At 28.7% G+C, this 25,914-nt stretch overlaps 1 long non-coding RNA gene across 3 annotated transcripts in view; it reads left to right on the top strand.

Annotated features, from left to right (window-relative positions):
- Positions 1 to 25,914, top strand: part of LOC129755688 (uncharacterized) — a 45,195-nt gene that overhangs the window by 8,629 nt on the left and 10,652 nt on the right. The window contains exons 1-2 of one of the 3 annotated variants that reach the window (XR_008739304.1): positions 11,281 to 11,359; positions 19,518 to 20,202. This is a non-coding gene — a long non-coding RNA (uncharacterized LOC129755688). Of the gene's footprint in view, positions 1 to 11,280; positions 11,461 to 19,517; positions 20,203 to 25,914 lie in introns of those variants that run through there. The other 2 variants (XR_008739303.1, XR_008739305.1) reach the window with 2 other exon arrangements.

The following is a 25,914-nucleotide window of genomic DNA, read 5'->3' as shown; positions in this document are numbered from 1 at the left end:
ATCACATCGTAGCATAAAAAGTTATCATGAGTAACTGGCCGCTATCTCTAGAAAAACGAACCCTTTATGATGTTCCCTATTCGAAAGACAATGTGCCAAAAAGGAGTTCAAAATGTAAAAACCTCAATGTTCGTCATCAAGAAGAAAAACATCTCCAAAAACTTCGACTGACATTGGTCAACGGATGGCAGCTGATGTATTTTTTCGGGTCTTTGGATGACATCTATCCTATTCCATTTCGTGTCTGCGACGGAACTGGCCAGGGGGGGATAAATCACTGTCAATCTCCTCGGGATGCTGTACGTTAGGTTCAGATTTTGCGTATCCTTTGGCTGAAAAGGAGACTAACTTGCCAAAAAACTAGATGGACGAGGCAGCAGCGATCTGGATGAATCCACTTCTTCTTTGTATGGATTTATCCGTCGGCTAGAATTTGCAAGCATTTCGTTGGGCCGATAGGCTGACAGTTATTGCTTTAGATCGGCGCCAGGTGACATCTGTTAGACGGGATTCGCCAAAAGTGGTTTTGGTGGGCCAATTACGACCAATGATTGCAGGAAATTTGGCCACTGGGATAGGTAATTTGCATACAAAGGCTACTGGTTTAAAAAAGGAAATAAAACAAAAGAAACAAAAATATTTCTTAATTAAAACAAATTTACACAAAAATGACGCGAAAATAAGAAAAAACTAAAACAAAATTGACAAAAATGACAAAAATGACAAAAATGACAAAAATGACAAAAATGACAAAAATGACAAAAATGACAAAAATGACAAAAATGACAAAAATGACAAAAATGACAAAAATGACAAAAATGACAAAAATGACAAAAATGACAAAAATGACAAAAATGACAAAAATGACAAAAATGACAAAAATGACAAAAATGACAAAAATGACAAAAATGACAAAAATGACAAAAATGACAAAAATGACAAAAATGACAAAAATGACAAAAATGACAAAAATGACAAAAATGACAAAAATGACAAAAATGACAAAAATGACAAAAATGACAAAAATGACAAAAATGACAAAAATGACAAAAATGACAAAAATGACAAAAATGACAAAAATGACAAAAATGACAAAAATGACAAAAATGACAAAAATGACAAAAATGACAAAAATGACAAAAATGACAAAAATGACAAAAATGACAAAAATGACAAAAATGACAAAAATGACAAAAATGACAAAAATGACAAAAATGACAAAAATGACAAAAATGACAAAAATGACAAAAATGACAAAAATGACAAAAATGACAAAAATGACAAAAATGACAAAAATGACAAAAATGACAAAAATGACAAAAATGACAAAAATGACAAAAATGACAAAAATGACAAAAATGACAAAAATGACAAAAATGACAAAAATGACAAAAATGACAAAAATGACAAAAATGACAAAAATGACAAAAATGACAAAAATGACAAAAATGACAAAAATGACAAAAATGACAAAAATGACAAAAATGACAAAAATGACAAAAATGACAAAAATGACAAAAATGACAAAAATGACAAAAATGACAAAAATGACAAAAATGACAAAAATGACAAAAATGACAAAAATGACAAAAATGACAAAAATGACAAAAATGACAAAAATGACAAAAATGACAAAACAAAATGACAAAAATGACAAAAATGACAAAAATGACAAAAATGACAAAAATGACAAAAATGACAAAAATGACAAAAATGACAAAAATGACAAAAATGACAAAAATGACAAAAATGACAAAAATGACAAAAATGACAAAAATGACAAAAATGACAAAAATGACAAAAATGACAAAAATGACAAAAATGACAAAAATGACAAAAATGACAAAAATGACAAAAATGACAAAAATGACAAAAATGACAAAAATGACAAAAATGACAAAAATGACAAAAATGACAAAAATGACAAAATGACAAAAATGACAAAAAATGACAAAAATGACAAAAATGACAAAAATGACAAAAATGACAAAAATGACAAAAATGACAAAAATGACAAAAATGACAAAAATGACAAAAATGACAAAAATGACAAAAATGACAAAAATGACAAAAATGACAAAAATGACAAAAATGACAAAAATGACAAAAATGACAAAAATGACAAAAATGACAAAAATGACAAAAATGACAAAAATGACAAAAATGACAAAAATGACAAAAATGACAAAAATGACAAAAATGACAAAAATGACAAAAATGACAAAAATGACAAAAATGACAAAAATGACAAAAATGACAAAAATGACAAAATGACAAAAATGACAAAAATGACAAAATACAAAATGACAAAAATGACAAAAATGACAAAAATGACAAAAATGACAAAAATGACAAAAATGACAAAAATGACAAAAATGACAAAAATGACAAAAATGACAAAAATGACAAAATGACAAAAATGACAAAAATGACAAAAATGACAAAAATGACAAAAATGACAAAAATGACAAAAATGACAAAAATGACAAAAATGACAAAAATGACAAAAATGACAAAAATGACAAAAATGACAAAAATGACAAAAATGACAAAAATGAAAAAAATGAAAAAAATGAAAAAAATGAAAAAAATGACAAAAATGACAAAAATGACAAAAATGACAAAAATGACAAAAATGACAAAAATGACAAAAATGACAAAAATGACAAAAATGACAAAAATGACAAAAATGACAAAAATGACAAAAATGACAAAAATGACAAAAATGACAAAAATGACAAAAATGACAAAAATGACAAAAATGACAAAAATGACAAAAATGACAAAAATGACAAAAATGACAAAAATGACAAAAATGACAAAAATGACAAAAATGACAAAAAATGACAAAAATGACAAAAATGACAAAAAGACAAAAATGACAAAAATGACAAAAATGACAAAAATGACAAAAATGACAAAAATGACAAAAATGACAAAAATGACAAAAATGACAAAATGACAAAAATGACAAAAATGACAAAAATGACAAAAATGACAAAAATGACAAAAATGACAAAAATGACAAAAATGACAAAAATGACAAAAATGACAAAAATGACAAAAATGACAAAAATGACAAAAATGACAAAAATGACAAAAATGACAAAAATGACAAAAATGACAAAAATGACAAAAATGACAAAAATGACAAAAATGACAAAAATGACAAAAATGACAAAAATGACAAAAATGACAAAAATGACAAAAATGACAAAAATGACAAAATGACAAAAATGACAAAAATGACAAAAATGACAAAAATGACAAAAATGACAAAAATGACAAAAATGACAAAAATGACAAAAATGACAAAAATGACAAAAATGACAAAAATGACAAAAATGACAAAAATGACAAAAATGACAAAAATGACAAAAATGACAAAAATGACAAAAATGACAAAAATGACAAAAATGACAAAAATGACAAAATGACAAAAATGACAAAAATGACAAAAATGACAAAAATGACAAAAATGACAAAAATGACAAAAATGACAAAAATGACAAAAATGACAAAAATGACAAAAATGACAAAATGACAAAAATGACAAAAATGACAAAAATGACAAAAATGACAAAAATGACAAAAATGACAAAAATGACAAAAATGACAAAAATGACAAAAAATGACAAAAATGACAAAAATGACAAAAATGACAAAAATGACAAAAAATGACAAAAATGACAAAAATGACAAAAATGACAAAAATGACAAAAATGACAAAAATGACAAAAATGACAAAAATGACAAAAATGACAAAAATGACAAAAATGACAAAAATGACAAAAATGACAAAAATGACAAAAATGACAAAAATGACAAAAATGACAAAAATGACAAAAATGAAAAAAATGACAAAAATGACAAAAATGACAAAAATGACAAAAATGACAAAAATGACAAAAATGACAAAAATGACAAAAATGACAAAAATGACAAAAATGACAAAAATGACAAAAATGACAAAAATGACAAAAATGACAAAAATGACAAAAATGACAAAAATGACAAAAATGACAAAAATGACAAAAATGACAAAATGACAAAAATGACAAAAATGACAAAAATGACAAAAATGACAAAAATGACAAAAATGACAAAAATGACAAAAATGACAAAAATGACAAAAATGACAAAAATGACAAAAATGACAAAAATGACAAAAATGACAAAAATGACAAAAATGACAAAAATGACAAAATGACAAAAATGACAAAAATGACAAAAATGACAAAAATGACAAAAATGACAAAAATGACAAAAATGACAAAAATGACAAAAATGACAAAAATGACAAAAATGACAAAAATGACAAAAATGACAAAAATGACAAAAATGACAAAAATGACAAAAATGACAAAAATGACAAAAATGACAAAAATGACAAAAATGACAAAAATGACAAAAATGACAAAAATGACAAAAATGACAAAAATGACAAAAAATGACAAAAATGACAAAAATGACAAAAATGACAAAAATGACAAAATGACAAAAATGACAAAAATGACAAAAATGACAAAAATGACAAAAATGACAAAAATGACAAAAATGACAAAAATGACAAAAATGACAAAAAATGACAAAAATGACAAAAATGACAAAAATGACAAAAATGACAAAAATGACAAAAAATGACAAAAATGACAAAAATGACAAAAATGACAAAAATGACAAAAATGACAAAAATGACAAAAATGACAAAAATGACAAAAATGACAAAAAATGACAAAAATGACAAAAATGACAAAAATGACAAAAATGACAAAAATGACAAAAATGACAAAAATGACAAAAATGACAAAAATGACAAAAATGACAAAAATGACAAAAATGACAAAAATGACAAAAATGACAAAAATGACAAAAATGACAAAAATGACAAAAATGACAAAAATGACAAAAATGACAAAAATGACAAAAATGACAAAAATGACAAAAATGACAAAAATGACAAAAATGACAAAAATGACAAAAATGACAAAAATGACAAAAATGACAAAAATGACAAAAATGACAAAAATGACAAAAATGACAAAAATGACAAAAATGACAAAAATGACAAAAATGACAAAAATGACAAAAATGACAAAAATGACAAAAATGAAAAAAATGACAAAAATGACAAAAAATGACAAAAATGACAAAAATGACAAAAATGACAAAAATGACAAAAATGACAAAAATGACAAAAATGACAAAAATGACAAAAATGACAAAAATGACAAAAATGACAAAAATGACAAAAATGACAAAAATGACAAAAATGACAAAAATGACAAAAATGACAAAAATGACAAAATGACAAAATGACAAAAATGACAAAAATGACAAAAATGACAAAAATGACAAAAATGACAAAAATGACAAAAATGACAAAAATGACAAAAATGACAAAAATGACAAAAATGACAAAAATGACAAAAATGACAAAAATGACAAAAATGACAAAAATGACAAAAATGACAAAAATGACAAAAATGACAAAAATGACAAAAATGACAAAAATGACAAAAATGACAAAAATGACAAAAATGACAAAAATGACAAAAATGACAAAAATGACAAAAATGACAAAAATGACAAAAATGACAAAAATGACAAAAATGACAAAAATGACAAAAATGACAAAAATGACAAAAATGACAAAAATGACAAAAATGACAAAAATGACAAAAATGACAAAAATGACAAAAATGACAAAAATGACAAAAATGACAAAAAATGACAAAAATGACAAAAATGACAAAAATGACAAAAATGACAAAAATGACAAAAATGACAAAAATGACAAAAATGACAAAAATGACAAAAATGACAAAAATGACAAAAATGACAAAAATGACAAAAATGACAAAAATGACAAAAATGACAAAAATGACAAAAATGACAAAAATGACAAAAATGACAAAAATGACAAAAATGACAAAAATGACAAAAATGACAAAAATGACAAAAATGACAAAAATGACAAAAATGACAAAAATGACAAAAATGACAAAAATGACAAAAATGACAAAAATGACAAAAATGACAAAAATGACAAAAATGACAAAAATGACAAAAATGACAAAAATGACAAAAATGACAAAAATGACAAAAAGAATGACAAAAATGACAAAAATGACAAAAATGACAAAAATGACAAAAATGACAAAAATGACAAAAATGACAAAAATGACAAAAATGACAATGAAAATGACAAAAATGACAAAAATGACAAAAATGACAAAAATGACAAAAATGACAAAAATGACAAAAATGACAAAAATGACAAAAATGACAAAAATGACAAAAATGACAAAAATGACAAAAATGACAAAAATGACAAAAATGACAAAATGACAAAAATGACAAAAATGACAAAAATGACAAAAATGACAAAAATGACAAAAATGACAAAAATGACAAAAATGACAAAAATGACAAAAATGACAAAAATGACAAAAATGACAAAAATGACAAAAATGACAAAAATGACAAAAATGACAAAAATGACAAAAATGACAAAAATGACAAAAATGACAAAAATGACAAAAATGACAAAAATGACAAAAAATGACAAAAATGACAAAAATGACAAAAATGACAAAAATGACAAAAATGACAAAAATGACAAAAATGACAAAAATGACAAAAATGACAAAAATGACAAAAATGACAAAAATGACAAAAATGACAAAAATGACAAAAATGACAAAAATGACAAAATGACAAAAATGACAAAAATGACAAAAATGACAAAAATGACAAAAATGACAAAAATGACAAAAATGACAAAAATGACAAAAATGACAAAAATGACAAAAATGACAAAATGACAAAAATGACAAAAATGACAAAAATGACAAAAATGACAAAAAATGACAAAAATGACAAAAATGACAAAAATGACAAAAATGACAAAAATGACAAAAATGACAAAAATGACAAAAATGACAAAAATGACAAAAATGACAAAAATGACAAAAATGACAAAAATGACAAAAATGACAAAAATGACAAAAATGACAAAAATGACAAAAATGACAAAAAATGACAAAAATGACAAAAATGACAAAAATGACAAAAATGACAAAAATGACAAAAATGACAAAAATGACAAAAATGACAAAAATGACAAAAATGACAAAAATGACAAAAATGACAAAAATGACAAAAATGACAAAAATGACAAAAATGACAAAAATGACAAAAATGACAAAAATGACAAAAATGACAAAAATGACAAAAATGACAAAAATGACAAAAATGACAAAAATGACAAAAATGACAAAAATGACAAAAATGACAAAAATGACAAAAATGACAAAAATGACAAAAATGACAAAAATGACAAAAATGACAAAAATGACAAAAATGACAAAAATGACAAAAATGACAAAAATGACAAAAATGACAAAAATGACAAAAATGACAAAAATGACAAAAATGACAAAAATGACAAAAATGACAAAAATGACAAAAATGACAAAAATGACAAAAATGACAAAAATGACAAAAATGACAAAAATGACAAAAATGACAAAAATGACAAAAATGACAAAAATGACAAAAATGACAAAAATGACAAAAATGACAAAAATGACAAAAATGACAAAAATGACAAAAATGACAAAAATGACAAAAATGACAAAAATGACAAAAATGACAAAAATGACAAAAATGACAAAAATGACAAAAATGACAAAAATGACAAAAATGACAAAAATGACAAAAATGACAAAAATGACAAAAATGACAAAAATGACAAAAATGACAAAAATGACAAAAATGACAAAAATGACAAAAATGACAAAAATGACAAAAATGACAAAAATGACAAAAATGACAAAAATGACAAAAATGACAAAAATGACAAAAATGACAAAAATGACAAAAATGACAAAAATGACAAAAATGACAAAAATGACAAAAATGACAAAAATGACAAAAATGACAAAAATGACAAAAATGACAAAAATGACAAAAATGACAAAAATGACAAAAATGACAAAAATGACAAAAATGACAAAAATGACAAAAATGACAAAAATGACAAAAATGACAAAAATGACAAAAATGACAAAAATGACAAAAATGACAAAAATGACAAAAATGACAAAAATGACAAAAATGACAAAAATGACAAAAATGACAAAAATGACAAAAATGACAAAAATGACAAAAATGACAAAAATGACAAAAATGACAAAAATGACAAAAATGACAAAAATGACAAAAATGACAAAAATGACAAAAATGACAAAAATGACAAAAATGACAAAAATGACAAAAATGACAAAAATGACAAAAATGACAAAAATGACAAAAATGACAAAAATGACAAAAATGACAAAAATGACAAAAATGACAAAAATGACAAAAATGACAAAAATGACAAAAATGACAAAAATGACAAAAATGACAAAAATGACAAAAATGACAAAAATGACAAAAATGACAAAAATGACAAAAATGACAAAAATGACAAAAATGACAAAAATGACAAAAATGACAAAAATGACAAAAATGACAAAAATGACAAAAATGACAAAAATGACAAAAATGACAAAAATGACAAAAATGACAAAAATGACAAAAATGACAAAAATGACAAAAATGACAAAAATGACAAAAATGACAAAAATGACAAAAATGACAAAAATGACAAAAATGACAAAAATGACAAAAATGACAAAAATGACAAAAATGACAAAAATGACAAAAATGACAAAAATGACAAAAATGACAAAAATGACAAAAATGACAAAAATGACAAAAATGACAAAAATGACAAAAATGACAAAAATGACAAAAATGACAAAAATGACAAAAATGACAAAAATGACAAAAATGACAAAAATGACAAAAATGACAAAAATGACAAAAATGACAAAAATGACAAAAATGACAAAAATGACAAAAATGACAAAAATGACAAAAATGACAAAAATGACAAAAATGACAAAAATGACAAAAATGACAAAAATGACAAAAATGACAAAAATGACAAAAATGACAAAAATGACAAAAATGACAAAAATGACAAAAATGACAAAAATGACAAAAATGACAAAAATGACAAAAATGACAAAAATGACAAAAATGACAAAAATGACAAAAATGACAAAAATGACAAAAATGACAAAAATGAAAAAAATGAAAAAAATGACAAAAATGACAAAAATGACAAAAATGACAAAAATGACAAAAATGACAAAAATGACAAAAATGACAAAAATGACAAAAATGACAAAAATGACAAAAATGACAAAAATGACAAAAATGACAAAAATGACAAAAATGACAAAAATGACAAAAATGACAAAATGACAAAAATGACAAAAATGACAAAAATGACAAAAATGACAAAAATGACAAAAATGACAAAAATGACAAAAATGACAAAAATGACAAAAATGACAAAAATGACAAAAATGACAAAAATGACAAAAATGACAAAAATGACAAAAATGACAAAAATGACAAAAATGACAAAAATGACAAAAATGACAAAAATGACAAAAATGACAAAAATGACAAAAATGACAAAAATGACAAAAATGACAAAAATGACAAAAATGACAAAAATGACAAAAATGACAAAAATGACAAAAATGACAAAAATGACAAAAATGACAAAAATGACAAAAATGACAAAAATGACAAAAATGACAAAAATGACAAAAATGACAAAAATGACAAAAATGACAAAAATGACAAAAATGACAAAAATGACAAAAATGACAAAAATGACAAAAATGACAAAAATGACAAAAATGACAAAAATGACAAAAATGACAAAAATGACAAAAATGACAAAAATGACAAAAATGACAAAAATGACAAAAATGACAAAAATGACAAAAATGACAAAAATGACAAAAATGACAAAAATGACAAAAATGACAAAAATGACAAAAATGACAAAAATGACAAAAATGAAAAAGATGAAAAAAATGAAAAAAATGACAAAAATGACAAAAATGACAAAAATGACAAAAATGACAAAAATGACAAAAATGACAAAAATGACAAAAATGACAAAAATGACAAAAATGACAAAAATGACAAAAATGACAAAAATGACAAAAATGACAAAAATGACAAAAATGACAAAAATGACAAAAATGACAAAAATGACAAAAATGACAAAAATGACAAAAATGACAAAAATGACAAAAATGACAAAAATGACAAAAATGACAAAAATGACAAAAATGACAAAAATGACAAAAATGACAAAAATGACAAAAATGACAAAAATGACAAAAATGACAAAAATGACAAAAATGACAAAAATGACAAAAATGACAAAAATGACAAAAATGACAAAAATGACAAAAATGACAAAAATGACAAAAATGACAAAAATGACAAAAATGACAAAAATGACAAAAATGACAAAAATGACAAAAATGACAAAAATGACAAAAATGACAAAAATGACAAAAATGACAAAAATGACAAAAATGACAAAAATGACAAAAATGACAAAAATGACAAAAATGACAAAAATGACAAAAATGACAAAAATGACAAAAATGACAAAAATGACAAAAATGACAAAAATGACAAAAATGACAAAAATGACAAAAATGACAAAAATGACAAAAATGACAAAAATGACAAAAATGACAAAAATGACAAAAATGACAAAAATGACAAAAATGTCAATAATGACAAAAATGACAAAAATGACAAAAATGACAAAAATGATAAAAATGACAAAAATGACAAAAATGACAAAAATGACAAAAATGACAAAAATGACAAAAATGACAAAAATGACAAAAATGACAAAAATTACAAAAATTACAAAAATTACAAAAATTTTGGTTAGAAAAAAAACCAACAAATTATCTTAAAAACGGAATATAAAAGATCCAATTAAAAAAGGTCAGACTGAAACCTTCCCTAATTACAATAATTTCATTAATGGCAACCACGCGGCGAATGGAGGGCTCAGTGAGACGAAACTTTTTTGTGCTCAACCAAGTCATACCTAATTATCTATCGCCATTAGATCTTCAGAAAATTTACACTTTGGACATAAATTGACATGAAGGTAAATTAGTTTTCTTTGCGTTGAAGTTTATAGGAGTCATTTAATTGGAGATGACTAAACTACGTGGTACATTATATAAACTTACTAAGTATTCTCTCTGTTAAAAAGTAATTAAAACAGTAAAAATACAATTTTTTTTTAACAATATCAATGATAACCGTGTCAACAACCCCATTTCAAAATTTGTTCACACCATTAACGTTTTCCATTATCGTGTTTCTCTTTTCAGATGCAAATGCCAACGTCAACTGATGCCTCAGGAGGGAGAAAAACTGCACCTGGAAAGTGAAAACGTCTCCAAAGGTTCGACATAAAGTTTAATACCGGCGGCAGCAGTGGTTTTTTGGCCATCATTCGCAACCCAACTTCCCTGAGCAGGGGGATTCAAATCTATTCTTCCCCCGGTATGGAAAAAAGTGCATACCAGGAAAAAACATGAAGTATAGCCCGTTAAACGAATCAAATGTTTCCAGCCGGGAAAATGGGACGAGCGCGCGCGCTTTTTTCCTTATCCGTTTCCGGAAGCAAACAGCGGGCTCCCGGAATAAGGTTGAGCGAGAACACATACACACATATACAACGTCCTCATAAAAAGTGGTGCAAATTTGCCGGAAAAATCTTATTTGTGTGAGGTTATCCGCAATGGGAAAAGGAACAAATTTAAGCCGGTATGCTTGGTGGAGTTTTTCGTTATTTTTTCCTGATGCTGCCTCCATGGGAAAATAGTACCTTACTGATTTTGGAAACGTTACAATTCTTCGGAAGCAAACGTTTCAGGCTAAGGACTGCCATCGACTGCTTTCATTGTATTTTTCAAGAAACCAGCGAACTTTAATGTTCGAACTTTTGCCATTAGCTTCCCCATTGTTACTGACTAAGAAACTGAAAGAATTCATTAGGTTTCTACTGAACAGTGTAGTAAATTTATGTACAAAGAAATGAAAAGCTGGGAAAAAAGGCTGCAAAGGCTAGTTCTGTTAACACTAAATTATTACAAAAAAAAAAACAAAATATGAAACATTTTGATGCTGATAACAAAGCCTGAGTGAACGCCTCTTAATTTTTAATTGACATGACTCTTCAAAATCGTCGACAAAAATTTCGAGTTCTTGACCAAATAATATCTGTAACTCTTAATTTTGACCAAATAATCTAAGAAATTCACTGTAATGCTATTTTCAGAAATTATATAGTAAAACTGTGCCAAACATCAATAAATAGAGCAGATTATTTTACTTGAAAATAAGCATTTCACATCTCCAAAGTTATGAAATTTTCTAGAAGTTTTAGAAATCCAATTTGTGGTATTGAAATATATTTAAATTAAAATCCATAAAATTTGTAAAAAATGTTCTAATGTATATGATGAAAACTTAAACTTTGACCAAATTTGGTTTAAAATCTGTGAAGTTATAGATCTTCAGTGCATGCTTCCGAAAATCAATCATTTTCACTGAGCCATGCTTGACTACATTCAGAGCCAAAAAATCAAAGCAGTCAAATTTTCCTTCTTCAACCAAATCATACAAACAATCATGCATGACAACGACGCTTCTGTATTTGAAACACTTTTGCGATACATGATGAGGTAAAAAAGGACGCAGACTATCAGCAACGAACGTCTCGATGCTGATTTCCTTCCCCTAACGACTTTCAACCTTTAGGATCATAACTGATATGTATCAGTTCTGAGCGATCTATGTAGGCTATCAGATGATTTTTTATTTTTCGTTTTGCCTGGAAGGACTAAATCATGACTAGGTAACCGCAATGAACTGTCCAGCATGTGCTACAGCTTTTTTGAACATGTGGTCCTGGTATTTATTCAGATTTTTCCTTTTGAAACATTTATGATCGTCTATCAATAACAAGCATTATCAACAATGATGCGAGGATAGACGTTCGGGAATGATTGAGGGAGCGACGTTCAAAATGTATCACCAAGTATGTCGATCACCGTCGATTAGCCACGTGACGAATAGCAACGGTAGCCTCCGGTGGGGCATGGTATATCTTCTTGTATCAAGTTAGTGTTGATTTTCGACATATATTCAATGGGTACTTTTACCACGTGCGTATCACAGCACTCGGAGGTAGCATCATTCTAGCTAGAAACCATTCCTGATTGCTTTTCTTGAGCGATTTTCCGACCACTGCTTCAGTGATTTCGACATGCTTGCGCAACAGCTTGTGCTATAGCCCAGTTGACAAACAGCCACCTCCTGAGCCGAAGTCCGTGAGTTCTAACCCAAATGTAAACATCAAACGGGGCCTGGACATTCGGCCGAAGGCGAAGTTCGTCTCGGTGGTCGAGTGGTTTGCGTGGTAAGACGGTAATCGCTGGTCCAGTGATGGCATGGGTTCGATTCCCATCTCGGTACTGGGTGTTAAATGTTAATCTTAAGTTGTCCACGTCATTTATTCAGTCTGTAAAGCCCTAATCGGCTAAGACGGTGTATGTCTTTGTTTTATTTTATTTTTTGAGATGTTAGGCCGATAGAAATTAGGCCGAAGGTTGCTAGGCCGAATGGGTTAACAGACCGAAGGATGTTCGGCTGAATTGGACAGTAGGCCGAATGGGACATTTGGCCGAATGTTATTTGGCCGAATATTATTTGGCGAAACATCGTAAGGCTGAATGGTCGTCAGACCGAATCGTCGATAGGCTGAATGGCCGCAAAGCCGAATGGTCGAATCCAGTCTTGTATCCATTAGGCTTGATGACCATTCCGCCTGATGGCTATTCGGCCTAACGACCGTTGGGCCTAACTACCGATCGGCCCAACATGTAAAAAAGCGATAATATGTCTTGTAGCCCTAGCATAAATTCGGCCGAACGACCATTCAGCCTAACGTCCATTCGGCCTAACGACTATTCGGCCTAATGACCATCCGGCCTAACGACCTTTTTGCCTAGCCTCCGTTCGGCGTGACGACCATTCGGCTTATCATCCATTCCCCATTACGACCATTTGGCTTTACGACCATTCAGCCTATCGTCCATTCGGCAAAACAAAATTCGGCCTATCGTCCATTCGGCCAAACGAAATTCGGCCAAATAACCTTAGGCCAAATGTCCCATTCAGCCTAGTGTCCTTTTCAGCCGAACATCCGTCAGCCAAATAACCCATTCGGTCTAGCGACCTTCGGCCTATCATGTTTCAGCCTATCGGCATTCGGCCGAATGTCGGACCCTACATTAATATGTCTTATCGGCCTGGCATACATTCGGCTTAACGATCATCCGGTTCAATGTCCATTCGGCCAAATGACCATTCGACCTTACGATCCTTTCGACTTTGCGTCCTTTCGGCCTAACAGCCTTCGGCTGAATAACCCATTCGGCCTAGTGGCATATTTGGCCTGATAACCCATTCGGCTTAATGTCCATCGGCCGAATGTCCTTTGGCCGAATGGCTTTCGGCCGAATGACCCAGCCTCGTTCCATAGTTGTACCTGATAAGTTTTTCAATGACTGACCGCCCTAGCTCAGGCAAATAGAAATTTTTCTGCAGCATTTTTGCAGTATTTTTTTACTTTTAGACAGAAAACTTAGAGCTTTTTGGAATCGCTGCTGCGCGACGAGGAAGAAAGCCATCGAGAGGATTCAGAACAAGGTTCTGAAAATGATTTTGCGGCTTCCACCTTGGCACAGCACCGAAGATCTTCATTGCGGGAATTGAATCTATCGAAGAGATGGCCAACAAAATCATTTCTAACTTCAGAGGAAAATCGATGCAGTCTTCCATCGCAGAGATTCGTTCTCTTTATAATTAGTTTAGTTTTAGGATATTGTTTAATATTAAGTTTAAAATATTTTTGCCATTACAGGATGTTCTCCTACATTAAATACTTGATTGCGTTCAGCAAATTTAAATCTTATAAATAAATTTTTATTATCTAGTTAACTATAGGGCTCTGAACAGTTCATTACTGAGCTGAACACCTGATTTAATGTAATAATGTCATATAAATGTAATGATGAATTGATACAAATACAGACATATTTAAAAAAAAATAGCATGTTTTGGAAACAGTTGTAATCGTTTAAGATAAAAACTTGTGCCTGAACCAAACAGAATCAACAAAACTATTGTTTTATAGATAAGGCATGCTCAGTTTGGTGAAATTTGTAAACCTGTTCAATGCAAGACTCTCTCAAAAACTTAAAAAAAAGTTTTAAGATTTATCATTCTAATGAAACAACATTAGTTAGCTACTCACTAGTCGGCGATTTAATCCAATTTGACATTTGAGCGATTTTTTTTGTTTTTCAGCCCTGGTGACCGCCAACTGCATCGTTGATATGAAGTCGAGAATGACATAAAGATGTTAAAACGACTAAAATAAAAAATTTTAACAGAACTTAAAAACATTCCTCCATTTGCAGGAAAAAAAAAATGAGACTTGAAGGACAAATTTAATTTGAGGAAAAATTCACAGAAAGCCGATGAATTTCAATAACGTTTTATCGTCCATCAATGAGTGATTTCATTAAAATATATTTTATTCACCACCCAGCTAACATGAAATTGTTATAGAATTGATAATCCAAATCGAATATTAAGACATTTTTAAAAACTATCGTAAACGCGTTGGTATTGAGTGATTTTCTATCATTCATTTACGACATGCTTTACCCAAAAAAATTTGAGCAGTTTAGTCAATTCGGAAATATGTCTCCAAAAAGTAGAGAATATGTTTATACGGCATTTACGATTTGAGCTTTCATAAAGTGAACTGATTTGCGATAAATGGGTGGTCCTTCAGTTGACACTCTGTACGGTCTCTCCCATCCTTCCTTTGATCGGTTTGTAGGAAGGAAATCTCACCTAGAGAGCTAAAGTCTGTTTCACATAGAAGCTGGTCGCATCTTTTCATGTCCCTAGTTGTCACATCGCGAATCCTATTGACAGTGTTTTAATCCGGATGGTTTGTTTACTTAGTGGTGAAAATTTCATCAAGATTGAAGCAGTCAGTCAAAAGTTATCGACGATGGAACGCAGAGAAATCGACGTGGTAAGGGGTAAAGATCGCGAAATTCCTGAAATATCCAAAATCGACTGTAAATTCGGTGCTACAACGTTACCGGGAGACCCTTACGGTGGATCGAGTTAAGCAAACCAAGCGTAAAAGTGAAACATATGACCGGAAGCTGCAAGCAAAGGTTATTCGATCAGTTCACAATAATCCTGGAATCTCCTTGCGTGATTTAGTTTAGCTTAGCTTGATTGACTACTCACATCCACCTGAACCATTGAACCCGAAATGCTATATAATTAAATTTTACAAAATAATTTTACTGAAAAATTTCATCTTTCTTTTAATGACCTGATATAAACTGATAAGCTTTGCCGCAGCCCGTGGCGTAGAGGATAGCCTTCCAGTCTTCTAAGCCAGCGGGTATGAGATCGAGTCCCGGTCACGGCACACATAGTACACTTTCTGTGGGTTGGTGGTTTTAGCATTTGTAAGATGCTAGCCATCATATCCTCGAAAGATGTACGCTTAGAATTAAGAAAAGGGATTCTCTTCGAGGAAACATCAAGTTTCATTGAGACCCTGTATGTGTTTGTGTTCGTTTTAAAAAAAGAAAAAAAAAAAAAAATAAAGCTGATATCATTGTTCGTCTCTCATTTTCTACAATAAAAGCATTTCGAAAACCATGTTATCAGGCGTGGCTCAGTAGAAATAACTGAACATCACCAATGGTTGCTATTCCGTGATTGACCGAGGCCATCAACTTTGTTCAGAGGTCAAATGAATGGTGTCTGGCGCACATTCACAATGTACAAAACTGATGCTCTCTCTTTGAACGTCAATAACGGCGCCGGCCACGTCCTAGTAGTCAATAGATAGAGAGGAAAATAAGAGAATAGGATGATAGAATATAAATTCATGCTTTAGGACCGAGGTCACCTCTGCATCCTAGCAAAACAATTTTGGTTTGGAGGTTTGGATGATAGGATATGATCAGGAGACACTTTTGACTAGTGTGATTTGTTTTTTTTATGATCTTATTCTCGAAATTATTTTTTGATGAAAATTCTTTCACTGCTACAAGGAAAACACTAAATGCCTTCTAACACATCATCATCATTCAAAAATCTTGATATATTTTATAAACTTCAAAATTTGAATAAAGGTTATTTTGAATGAGTTTTTATGAAAATAAATCGATGCGTTGCTAATCTATGCCTCATATTAATATTATAAACTATCAATATATACAAACACTGAATTGCACAGTGGATATAGGCTATAAGGAAAGAAGAATAAGACGTTTAGTGTAGAAAGATCTTTTTAGCTTTTTGACTAGCAATTAGAATCATTCTGAACAAATTTTAAAACTATGTTGATACAGTATCCAATATGAATAAAGTATATGATGAAACTTAAAGATTCCTGTTATAGCACTTTACATGTGTATAGCTCCTATTCATTAGAAATTTAATAAGAAATATATTGGGACAGCAATGCAGGATTTTTTTTAAGAGCTTATAATTTACTAAAGCCAATTGGTGATTTTTTTTTCTAAGAATTTGGCAACACAAGACATTTGATGAACGATTAAAATCGAAAAGCTTAAATCGATTCCCGATCTTGTACACGAACCATATTTTACGTTTTTTGTCTATATTCTGTTAACTAAGCGGGGTTCGAAGCTTTGATTAGGAGAAGTATAACTAGTGCGCTCTGTTGTTGGAAATCGTTAAACGTTTCATCGAATCTTTCGCAAATTGGAAACGGGCCTTTATATAAGAATTATGTTTGGTTTTATTATGATGGATTAAATAGAATTCATACCAGTTTTTTGATAGAAGCTAAAAAATGTATACTTATCTTCCAATACTCTTTTGAAATGATTCTACGCATCTTAAATGAAGACAAACAATTATTTTCAGGGAGCGTTTGTAGTGATTCCAACTTTCACCATTCGACCCTGCACCAACTCCATCTAGTTACACTTTTTGTAAGCTTCTAGCTAATTTTTTTCTACCTGGTCATCGATTAACCAAATCACAACACGTAGATGCCATAGGAATTCACTTAAAACTTTCTTCCGAGAAAAAGGCGCGTTGGTTGTAACCAGTGCTCCCAGAAGCCATCCCTGGAATCTCCTTGCTTGATTTGGCGAAAAAAATCAAGACGAACCACAGTACAGCTCGACGAATTTGTTTGCGAGAATGCTTGCGGTCGTATCATGCCAGCAAACACCCCAACAGGACGCTGAAACAAAACCTGGTTGCCGAAACCAGGGCAAGGAAGTTGTACGAGAATGTGTTGACCAAGTACAACGGATGCATTTTGATGGACGACGAAACTTACGTCAAAATGGATTTTGGACAAATACCCGGTAACAAATTTTACCTTGCGAAGCGTAAAGGGAATGTTGCGGGTAGATTCAAGTTTGTTTTCGCAGATAAATTTGCTCGTAAGTTGATGATTTGGCAAGGGATCTGTAGTTGTGGGAAGAAGACTTAGATTTTCATCACTGGGTCCCACTTCATTCGGTTCCACATATAGGTCCGGTGAAGTTCTGGCCGGACCTGGCAAGCTGTTACTACAGCCGGGATGTCGTTAAGTGGTATAAGGAGAACAAGATCGATTTTGTTGAAAAAAGTATCAATCATCCCATCGAGAAATATTGGGCAATTGTTAAGGGAAATGTGGCAGAACCATGAAAAAACCCGCTCAAATGGAAAAGTGGTGGAACAAGATGGCGAATGAGGTAACCAGCAGTACTGTGCAGAAAATGATGGGTGGTATCACAAAAAAAAGTTCGAAAATTCATTCGAAAAGCTGACGAATGATTTTTATGTATTTTTATCCTTAAAGTGCAATAAAAACCCTACAAAATGACATTTTTACTTTTGTTGTACGTTATTTCTTTGCGGAGAAATGATCTATTTTACCTGACCAGATTCTATGTGAAACAGACTTTAGTAGCAGTACTGTAAACCTAGGATAAGATGTCAAAGTATTGGCCCTAGTTTTGAGTAGAGATTGTTACTCTTAAATCATTTTAATCGTTCATCAAAACTTGATGAGAGATTGAAATTTTTAGTTAATTGGAAAATATTTTGCTTAGCATTTTGGACTCTTAATGGTGGGAGGGTAAACCATGACTAGAATTCGTTATGACCCGCTTTCAGTTTTATTCAGTTTTTTTTAAGTGTTTTCTAGCAGTGAAGCTTAGGCTCAAAATTCAGCTTTATCGTTTTCCTCTCATCTGACCAAAGGTTTAATTACATTTACATCCCAATTCATTAACTGGCGTCACACTCACCCAGAAAACATCATTAACGATAAGCCATGGTCATAGCATAATGGTGGCTCAATTGCAGCATAAATAAACGAATCTAAATTGAGTCACTAAATTACATCGACGCGGCAGAACGACGACAAATTTCACCATTCACCACAATCTAATTGTTTTTGTTTTTCTTTCTTTGTTTAGACTTCTGTGCATCGGTTGAATGGCACCAACAATAATGTTCTGTGTAGTGGCTTCCAGTGAATAAAATGGCAACAAATCACAAATAACCTCCACCGTGTCTGTCTGCCGCCATTTTCCAACCTCCCAAGGTGAGGTGGAGCAATCCATTTTGTTTTTTTTCTTCTGCTGCAACACGCCGCCGAATGGGTGAGTGACAAATGGGACAGTGGACGCCATTTCTCCAAACCAATTAGGAACAAACAATCCTCGGTCTTGTGGTCATCAAACAAAACCTGAACGAGCGCAAAATTTTTGTGTAGGTATCCTCGTGGACGTCCTCTTGGTGCAAAGTTGCTGCTGATTAAAAATCTTGGCTGGAGTGCTGAGCAGCTTAACCAAGTGGAAAATCGTTGCACACAAATAGTGGGTGGAAAAACTAACGACGAGCAAATAAAGAAAAACTAACTGTGTGTGCGGGTGTGGAAAATTTGTGTGCTTGAAGAGGATACGGAAAAAAAATCCTAACAGAAAGCAAACGCGGGAAGAAAACCTTACTAGGGTGGTGCGAAAAAAGGGTCTCCCGGGCTAGATCAGGGTGGCGGACCACGTTAACGGGAGCACATTTCCGCCGGATCTCTACGAGGCATTCGCGGACAACGCCGAGCTAGAATGTCTGCTGCAGGCACACCTGGATGCACAAGCCGAGGTGAGCGTTCGTACAGCTAAGGATGGTAGAAATTATGGTGGGATTAGAAAACGATAAATTTGTTTTTCCCACTCATCCTTTAATCAGACACCAATTAAACCATAATGACTCTTTTTGAGGGTACCCCAGCTAAACTTTAAAAAAATTGGGCTTATTTTAATATATTTTAACAGAAATTTATCAGTTATAAATAACAAAATAAATAAAAAGGACAAATATGAAAAAAATGACAAAATTGACAAAAATGTCAAAAAATGACAAAAATGACAAAAATTACAAAAATGACAAAAATTGACAAAAATGCCAAAATGACAAAAAATGACAAAAAAGACAAAAATAACAAAAATAACAAAACTGACAAAAATGACAAAACTGGCAAAACTGACAAAAATGACAAAAAAAAACAAAAATTACAAAAATGACAAAAAGACAAAAATTGACAAAAATGCCAAAAATGACAAAAATGTCAAAAGTGACAAAAATGACAAAAATGACAAAATTGACAAAAAATGTCAAAAAATGACAAAAATGACAAAAGTGACAAAAATGACAAAAATGACAAAAATGACAAAAATGACAAAAATGACAAAAATGACAAAAATGACAAAAATGACAAAAATGACAAAAATGACAAAAATGACAAAAATGACAAAAATGACAAAAATGACAAAAATGACAAAAATGACAAAAATGACAAAAATGACAAAAATGACAAAAATGACAAAAATGACAAAAATGACAAAAATGACAAAAATGACAAAAATGACAAAAATGACAAAAATGACAAAAATGACGAAAATGACAAAAATGACAAAAATGACAAAAATGACAAAAATGACAAAATTGACAAAAATGACAAAAATGACAAAAATGACAAAAATGACAAAAATGACAAAAATGACAAAAATGACAAAAATGACAAAAATGACAAAAATGACAAAAATGACAAAAATGACAAAAATGACAAAAATGACAAAAATGACAAAAATGACAAAAATGACAAAAATGACAAAAATGACAAAAATGACAAAAATGACAAAAATGACAAAAATGACAAAAATGACAAAAATGACAAAAATGACAAAAATGACAAAAATGACAAAAATGACAAAAATGACAAAAATGACAAAAATGACAAAAATGACAAAAATGACAAAAATGACAGAAGTGACAAAAATGACAAAAATGACAAAAATGACAAAAATGACAAAAATGACAAAAATGACAAAAATGACAAAAATGACAAAAATGACAAAAATGACAAAAATGACAAAAATGACAAAAATGACAAAAATGACAAAAATGACAAAAATGGCAAAAATGACAAAAATGACAAAAATGACAAAAATGACAAAAATGACAAAAATGACAAAAATGACAAAAATGACAAAAATGACAAAAATGACAAAAATGACAAAAATGACAAAAATGACAAAAATGACAAAAATGACAAAAATGACAAAAATGACAAAAATGACAAAAATGACAAAAATGACAAAAATGACAAAAATGACAAAAATGACAAAAATGACAAAAATGACCAAAATGACAAAAATGACAAAAATGACAAAAATGACAGAAATTACAAAAATGACAAAAATGACAAAAATAATGAAAATAATGCAAATGACAAAAATGACAAAAATGATAAAAATGACAAAAATGACAAAAATGACAAAAAAACAAAAATAATGAAAATAATGCAAATGACAAAAATGACAAAAATGACAAAAATGACAAAAAAGACAAAAATGACAAAAATGACAAAAATGACAAAAATGACAAAAATGACAAAAATGACAAAAATGACAAAAATGACAAAAATGACAAAAATGACAAAAATGACAAAAATGACAAAAATGACAAAAATGACAAAAATGACAGAAGTGACAAAAATAACAAAAATGACAAAAATGACAAAAATAATGCAAATGACAAAAATGACAAAAATGACAAAAATGACAAAAATGACAAAAATGACAAAAATGACAAAAATGACAAAAATGACAAAAATGACAAAAATGACAAAAATGACAAAAATGACAAAAATGACAAAAATGACAAAAATGACAAAAATGACAAAAATGACAAAAATGACAAAAATGACAAAAATGACAAAAATGACAAAAATGACAAAAATGACAAAAATGACAAAAATGACAAAAATGACAAAAATGACAAAAATGACAAAAATGACAAAAATGACAAAAATGACAAAAATGACAAAAATGACAAAAATGACAAAAATGACAAAAATGACAAAAATGACAAAAATGACAAAAATGACAAAAATGACAAAAATGACAAAAATGACAAAAATGACAAAAATGACAAAAATGACTAAAATGACTAAAATGACTAAAATGACAAAAATGACAAAAATGACAAAAAACGACCAAAATGATAAAAATGACAAAAATGACAAAAATGACAAAAATGACAAAAATGACAAAAATGACAAAAATGACAAAAATGACAAAAATGACAAAAATGACAAAAATGACAAAAATGACAAAAATGACAAAAATGACAAAAATGACAAAAATGACAAAAATGACAAAAATGACAAAAATGACAAAAATGACAAAAATGACAAAAATGACAAAAATGACAAAAATGACAAAAATGACAAAAATGACAAAAATGACAAAAATGACAAAAATGACAAAAATGACAAAAATGACAAAAATGACAAAAATGACAAAAATGACAAAAATGACAAAAATGACAAAAATGACAAAAATGACAAAAATGACAAAAATGACAAAAATGACAAAAATGACAAAAATGACAAAAATGACAAAAATGACAAAAATGACAAAAATGACAAAAATGACAAAAATGACAAAAATGACAAAAATGACAAAAATGACAAAAATGACAAAAATGACAAAAATGACAAAAATGACAAAAATGACAAAAATGACAAAAATGACAAAAATGACAAAAATGACAAAAATGACAAAAATGACAAAAATGACAAAAATGACAAAAATGACAAAAATGACAAAAATGACAAAAATGACAAAAATGACAAAAATGACAAAAATGACAAAAATGACAAAAATGACAAAAATGACAAAAATGACAAAAATGACAAAAATGACAAAAATGACAAAAATGACAAAAATGACAAAAATGACAAAAATGACAAAAATGACAAAAATGACAAAAATGACAAAAATGACAAAAATGACAAAAATGACAAAAATGACAAAAATGACAAAAATGACAAAATGACAAAAATGACAAACATGACAAAAATGACAAAAATGACAAAAATGACAAAAATGACAAAAATGACCAAAATGACAAAAATGACAAAAATGACCAAAATGACAAAAATGACAAAAATTACAAAAATTACAAAAATTACAAAAATTACAAAAATTACAAAAATTACAAAAATGACAAGAATGACAAAAATGACAAAAATGACAAAAATGACAAAAATGACAAAAATGACAAAAATGACAAAAATGACAAAAATGACAAAAATGACAAAAATGACAAAAATGACAAAAATGACAAAAATGACAAAAATGACAAAAATGACAAAAATGACAAAAATGACAAAAATGACAAAAATGACAAAAATGACAAAAATGACAAAAATGACAAAAATGACAAAAATGACAAAAATGACAAAAATGACAAAAATGACAAAAATGACAAAAATGACAAAAATGACAAAAATGACAAAAATGACAAAAATGACAAAAATGACAAAAATGACAAAAATGACAAAAATGACAAAAATGACAAAAATGACAAAAATGACAAAAATGACAAAAATGACAAAAATGACAAAAATGACAAAAATGACAAAAATGACAAAAATGACAAAAATGACAAAAATGACAAAAATGACAAAAATGACAAAAATGACAAAAATGACAAAAATGACAAAAATGACAAAAATGACAAAAATGACAAAAATGACAAAAATGACAAAAATGACAAAAATGACAAAAATGACAAAAATGACAAAAATGACAAAAATGACAAAAATGACAAAAATGACAAAAATGACAAAAATGACAAAAATGACAAAAATGACAAAAATGACAAAAATGACAAAAATGACAAAAATGACAAAAATGACAAAAATGACAAAAATGACAAAAATGACAAAAATGACAAAAATGACAAAAATGACAAAAATGACAAAAATGACAAAAATGACAAAAATGACAAAAATGACAAAAATGACAAAAATGACAAAAATGACAAAAATGACAAAAATGACAAAAATGACAAAAATGACAAAAATGACAAAAATGACAAAAATGACAAAAGTGACAAAAATGACAAAAATGACAAAAATGACAAAAATGACAAAAATGACAAAAATGACAAAAATGACAAAAATGACAAAAATGACAAAAATGACAAAAATGACAAAAATGACAAAAATGACAAAAATGACAAAAATGACAAAAATGACAAAAATGACAAAAATGACAAAAATGACAAAAATGACAAAAATGACAAAAATGACAAAAATGACAAAAATGACAAAAATGACAAAAATGACAAAAATGACAAAAATGCCATAAATGCCAAAACTGACAAAAATGACAAAAATGACAGAAATGACAAAAATGACAAAAATGACAAAAATGACAAAAATGACAAAAATGACAAAAATGACAAAAATGACAAAAATGACAAAAATGACAAAAATGACAAAAATGACAAAAATGACAAAAATGACAAAAATGACAAAAATGACAAAAATGACAAAAATGACAAAAATGACAAAAATGACAAAAATGACAAAAATGACAAAAATGACAAAAATGACAAAAATGACAAAAATGACAAAAATGGCAAAAAAGACAAAAAAGACAAAAATGACAAAAATGATAAAAATGACAAAAATGACAAAAATGACAAAAATGACAAAAATGACAAAAATGACAAAAATGACAAAAATGACAAAAATGACAAAAATGACAAAAATGACAAAAATGACAAAAATGACAAAAATGACAAAAATGACAAAAATGACAAAAATGACAAAAATGACAAAAATGACAAAAATGACAAAAATGACAAAAATGACAAAAATGACAAAAATGACAAAAATGACAAAAATGACAAAAATGCCAAAAATGACAAAAATGACAAAAATGACAAAAATGACAAAAATGACAAAAATGACAAAAATGAAAAAAATGACAAAAATGACAAAAATGACAAAAATGACAAAAATGACAAAAATGACAAAAATGACAAAAATGACAAAAATGACAAAAATGACAAAAATGACAAAAATGACAAAAATGACAAAAATGACAAAAATGACAAAAATGAAAAAAATGACAAAAATGACAAAAATGACAAAAATGACAAAAATGACAAAAATGACAAAAATGACAAAAATGACAAAAATGACAAAAATGACAAAAATGACAAAAATGACAAAAATGACAAAAATGACAAAAATGACAAAAATGACAAAAATGACAAAAACAAAAATGACAAAAATGACAAAAAGACAAAAATGACAAAAATGACAAAAATGACAAAAATGACAAAAATGACAAAAATGACAAAAATGACAAAAATGACAAAAATGACAAAAATGACAAAAATGACAAAAATGACAAAAATGACAAAAATGACAAAAATGACAAAAATGACAAAAATGACAAAAATGACAAAAATGACAAAAATGACAAAAATGACAAAAATGACAAAAATGAC

This window comes from Uranotaenia lowii, chromosome 3 (genome assembly GCF_029784155.1).
Source record: "Uranotaenia lowii strain MFRU-FL chromosome 3, ASM2978415v1, whole genome shotgun sequence".
NCBI lineage: Eukaryota > Metazoa > Arthropoda > Insecta > Diptera > Culicidae > Uranotaenia > Uranotaenia lowii.
Note: the sequence above shows the minus strand (reverse complement) of the source record. Positions and strands in the feature narration are given on the sequence as shown.